Raw genomic sequence first — 6,000 nt, 5'->3', positions numbered from 1 at the left:
ATTTTCATTCTTTCAGCACCTAGAGCTTTTCAACTGGCGTGCTTTGCTTTGCCTGGTTCAACCAATTTCTCATCTTCCTCATAGGATGCCAAACAAGCTGTTCTCATTCAAGTGGCATTAATACCAATCAGGCCAACTAGCAAGCATCTCCAGAGAAACTGAACTAAACCTACTGTGGCGTCTTTGTTAGGGGAAACACCCCGAGGCTTTACTGAATCCCATGAATAATTCCCCACAGTGAGGAGCTGGTCGGTCGGACATGCTTGAAGGTACGGGATGTGTAAGATTTTGTCATTAGCTTTAAGGTATTATCACTTCTGACCCATCGGTGGAATAATTGGTGGAGAAAAAATTTGAGAGACAATATCAGTAAATTTGATATTGCCAGTGCCACAAAAATGCAAAAGACTAAAGTAAAGTCGGTGTACCTGCTGTAATTGCAGTCAGCTGTTCTTGCACTGAGGCTTGGCTTTGCTTTGAGCTTAGCGCAAACATTAGCATAGTAATACAGTGTGCGTGTTTGCTCATGCATGCTTGAAAAATCAGGTAATCACCAAAGTCATTACAGGTCTGTACCAAATTTCACGGAAATCTAACCATTTTGTGGAGTTTTTTCACTCTAGACCAAATGTTAGGCCCATGGACAGCCAGCCACAGAAGAATCAATAAACTGACTGAACGTCAGACAAAGAGACCAACATCTCCATCCTTTGGGCCCTGCCACTACGTTATGTTGACATATAAAATTAGAGTTTGGGGTGAAGGAATGATCAGCAGAAGTTTCTCACAAGTGTAGTAATACAAACGCATGTGCCTGTGTTTGTGTGTTTATAACACAGGGTTCATTGCTATTTCCCCAAATATTTGCCTTGGGTGTAGGGCAGGTCAGTGGCTGGATGTTGGGGTTGGAGAGAGAGTGCAGTCAGTGCCTTTGAAAGGAGATCAGAGCGAGTTCTGGCCTAATTACCAGCATGTTTCCACCTACACATCTGGGCCGCGCCGCCGTCTGCTGAGTGATGGGGAGCATGGAGGAGTACATGGGAGCAGGTCAACACATTCACTCAGCCAGGGTTGAAAACACATGTAGACCAAGAGGTTTAGTGGCAGTCAATCATCATGGTAACACTGAAGTTATTTACAGATACGTTACTTGGGATGAAGTAAATAAAAAATAAATATTTTGCCATATAAATGCATATAAATGCCACAGTTTTTGTTTTAACAAGGTTCCATTCATGGAATGGAAGATGAATGGTCCAAACAATGATGGCCTCCATCCAAAATATTAACCCCTTCTTTGATTCTATCATACAGGAGTTTATTCCCTTGATATTTTAATTGATTTTTAAAGTTGCTGGTTCAGTGATGCACACGAGAGTTGGGAATGGACATCATTTCTTGATCTGCCATCAACAATTTATTTTTGAGCATTTCTTTTGACATATCAGTCCATAGACACACATCCTGCACATATTTCAACTAAAATGGTGTGTTACAATACATATACAGTATATATCCATGTCTGCTTGCAACCAGCAGTAGTCTGCTATCAGCAAGGGTAAGTGTTGCACTCACTAGAGGTCTTCAGAGGTCCACTAGGTTCCTAGGACCCAAGACCTGACTTGGGGCCTGACTCCGGCCACGTACAAAAAAGAGTTAGGTGGATCCTGCAGAGTCTGGGTGTCAAAACTTGACAGTCTGTCGGTCCCCCACCTTGGTCCACACTGAAATATCTCAACAACTATTGTTTGGATTACAATGAGATTTAGTTCAGACAGTCATGTTCCCCTCAGGATGACTTGCAATAACTTTTCATTTAGCGCCATCATCAGGTCAAATTTTTGACCAACCCTCTGATTGCCATCAGCCTCGGATGTACTTTGTGCTTGGTTCTGATTTGCAAATGTTAGCGTGCTAGCACACTAAACTAAGATGATGAGCATAGTGAACATTATACCTGCTTAGCATCAGAATATTGGCCTTGTCATTGTGATAATGTTAGCATGCTGACATTAATGGTAAGCTCAAAGCTCCGCTGTGCCTCACAGAGCTGCTAGCATGGATGTAGACTCTTAGATTCTTAACCTTGCTCATGAAGAATTGTGTTGTCATGCAGCCACCTACACATTGCGTAGTTATTTTGACACCCTTTTATTTCAGGGTGAAATCTAAGCTCTTACTTGGGGGTATCATTTACTGCACAGCTGCCATACAGTTTTCACGAAAATGAAAATGTATGTGAATTAATTGCCCAAATTATAGCGCAGTAGAAGTGGAGTCCCCTACTGCTTACTCATTTGTGAACCGCAGACAAGTGAATGTGTAGAGGCTTTGATTCCAGTTTCACTTTTAAAGCAGGGAGCCAAGGGAAATGTCTGCCGGCCGCACCCACACTTCCTGCACAAGCCTGCCTCCACGGAGGACACAAACCCAAAACAGCTATCAGTATTAAGACACAGCTTCCTCTTATCAACACTGCCGCAGGGAGATTAAAATAGTTTGTTCCCAAAATGTCTATTATTACGCCTTAAATCACCCGTGTCACCCATGATTAGGGGGAACAAACCCTTGTCTTAATTACAAGCAGCCACAATATTCATCGTTTAAGCTATGATTCATTATTATTTAGGCAACGAATGTGCCAAAAACATTTGCTTAAACTAAATCCTTACCAGACATGGTACCACAGCCATTCATATTGTGTGTAAAACCCAGCAGAACAACAATCAACTCCCTGTCACTGAAGAAAATAAACTAGTTTTCAGCCTCTGCAATGAGTGGGTTGTTTTACAGTATCTCAGTTTTAACTGGATAGTCATATTTGACAAGATCTGCACTGGGTCAGTGCTGTGAAGACCTTCCCTGCTGCAGGCGGCCATTGTTTCCTCTATTGTTCTCCCTGGTGACTTAAATAAAGAGAGTCTCCAAAGCCACACAGCTCTAAATATGTATTTCTGCTGTGCTAATTAGAGACTGTCTGTCAAGCGGGCACAGAGCCCAGGACGAGGAATGGCTAAATATACCAAAACAAAAACAAAGCTTCCAAACGGAAAATTATAAACATTTAGACAGAAAGTCGCAGAGAAAAAAAAAGAAGCAAATATAACTGGAAAGGTGACTTTTTGTGTTTGTTTTATTGAAGGAGTCAGTGGTTTGGTCACAAGCTGTGAGAACGTGACCGTGGAGGTTGACTTGGCGACTTTAAAAGGCAGGGAAGGTGACACCGTCAATGTAGACACAAGAAAAAGTCATTCCTCTGGTTTTAACAATGGCTCAATTTAGAGGGCTGGTTTCAGATTTTAGCCACACTGCAACAATGTGACTGGTTCCACTTTACATGTTGACCTAAGGTCACGTCACTTGATTAAACAACCACTTGCTGCTGCTGCTGCTGGAAACAGGTTGATGAGAGCCGTGAGAGTGAACCAATACAGTAAAGTTGCAGGTCCTAAAACCAAAACAATGAGCTGAAAGACGCTCTGTAGAGCCGAGGAGGCTGCAGAGTTGGATGACAGTTATCTGTGAGTTCATCGCCACAAGCAACACCTTTCACATTATACAGTCACTTGACTCATTGTTGATATAAAAACATTGATTGGTGCAGCTTTAAAGGCATTCTAAATAGTGCTACTAAATGAAATTAGCTTAAGCTCTACTCCACTTTTTCCCTGACAAAAAGAAAAGAATACTTTTACCAAGTATTATGAGATATCACACAAGTCAATTATGAAGTAAAGTGTGCCTGTGAAATGTCTTTATACTGGATGTGTCCCTGCAAACCAGTGCCAGACTCAAATTCATATGACATGCCTCTGAGGAAAGTTGGCGCTGCATGATAGAGAAATTCTTAGCAGGAGCATACCAAAGTACGTCTGGGGTCTAAAGTGTTGTTCAGCTAAAAAGAATTTCCGAACTAACAAATTATTCAAGAGAGAGTGTAAACCATGGGAAAGCTTCAAATTGCTAGCTAAGATATTTTGCAAACCGTTGGATTTCTTCTCGCCCAAGCACCAGCTATATATGGATTCCCCTGCTACACCCAAAATCCAGCAATAATACTGGCATCTGAGACGGTAAAGGCATGGAAGTCTCCAGTTTTTTCCTGCTCACATGTCTGCCTGTGAGTAGTAGCAGAAGGGTAATAATCTCATTTAGTCCTCCAGTGCGATCCGCCGGTGTCATGGGTCAGTCGATTGCCATCACCCCCCCCCCCCCCCCCCCCCCCCACCCACCACCACTCCTGCCTCGCTCCCAGCTCAGATAGAAGTGCTCTGACTCAGCCTCCAGGAAGGTGAAATGTTTTACTGTTCACACATTTCCCCCTCGCTGACCTCAAATAAACTCCTCTCTTCCCTCCCTGCAAAATAGCGTTCCTTGAGATCCTTCAGCACCGTCGCTCAACAGCGCATCTGACACATCTGGGAACCAAGACTGGATTAAGTGCTCTGTGTCTACAAGTGTTTTTTGAAAAATGAGAGTGCGTCAGGGGCTGAAGAATGGAAGCCGTGCCACAAGCCCCAACTGGCATGTTCGAACTGTGGAAATATGGGACCAGCAAGAACTTAAAAGCACAACAGCATATTTATGAGCTTGAAGGCAAACCAAGAGTCTTGTGGAATATCAAGCTGTGTTAATGGTTTGGTGAAGCTGCCATTGCAAGCTACTGATTGACTAAAATTATAACAAACGTGTTATAATAAATGCTCTGTAGTGATGAGTGCTGGACATTGTTAAATTTCTCATAAACTATCAACATTGTGAGAGCACTGTTGTCTGGAGCTACTACAGCTGCACATGAAATACAGAAAATAATATGAAATCAGACTGATGGTTTGAATCCTAATGTAAATTGAACTTTCCCACCCCGCCTTTTCCCCCTTTTGTAGATAACTAGATTAACTACACAGTACAAAATGAGTCAGTTTCCCCATGGAAGCTCTTTATCTTCTGGAACGCTCCAGGAAAAAGAAAAGAAAGATGCAGCTTTGTTCATCTGCAAATATAAATCTTGGACATGCAACTGAAATCAAAACAGCGTTTTGTGAAGAGTGATAGGAGTGGTTTACACTTGTCCTTCTCAGTGTGAGCATTTCCACAGATGGACATCAAAGTGTTGGATGGAGATGAAGCGCAGGGGGGGCCCAGTTTATCAAGCGCGTCCACACTCTTTTACCTATCCATTTAACTTCCCTCCGACCGACAGCTGCTGAACAGAGTCGGCACCAGCTGACCACACACAGCAGATAGTGTGCTGAATGGGACTGTTTACACACAAAAAAAGATAATATACTTAAAACCTGGCAGCGCTTCACTCACAGACACTACATTCATTCTCTGACACATAACCCCCAACTGAAAGCCCAGGCCTAAGAATAAACTAGCTTTAATAGTCTAATCCCAAAAGGGATCGCACATAGAATGGGATACCCCCACTCTGTCATTTCACCGAGTTCAGTTCATCAATCACTCAAAGCTGAAACGGTGTAAACGTCTGCACCGTATGTTCTGGTGGAACCATCGTGTCTAATAAAACCTGTGGAAGTGGCCAGAAGGAAGGAAAAGAAAATTTTCAGAAAAACTGATTGTGACAGCGGTGGCTCTTTTAAAATATTTTAAAAGATACTATCGTCTTATAAAAGGTCTGGACATAGCAGCGTAAACAGCTCGATTCAAGTTCCACAGGCGACATGGTAGAAATACTGTGAAGCCAGTTTCAAATCTGCTCATCTGCTACTCAGAATCCATTCCAATCCCTTATCAGATCTAAGTAGGTTTAGTTTTTAACAGTTGCAAGTAACTAAATGTATAAATAACCAAGCCTTGAAGATTCAGTGTGGATGTGTAACCAACTTTTTAATGAGAGAGCGCAGAAACACTGTAGTTTTTAGTCTTAATGTACCTAATGTTTGCAACTCATAGCTATAATCTGGAGGTCCTCATTCAGAACTATTATGTTGACATGCCTAAAAGATTGATATGACGTCCATAAAGGTGCAACTG

This window comes from Enoplosus armatus, chromosome 9 (genome assembly GCF_043641665.1).
Source record: "Enoplosus armatus isolate fEnoArm2 chromosome 9, fEnoArm2.hap1, whole genome shotgun sequence".
NCBI lineage: Eukaryota > Metazoa > Chordata > Actinopteri > Centrarchiformes > Enoplosidae > Enoplosus > Enoplosus armatus.
This window is presented reverse-complemented; position numbering follows the sequence as displayed.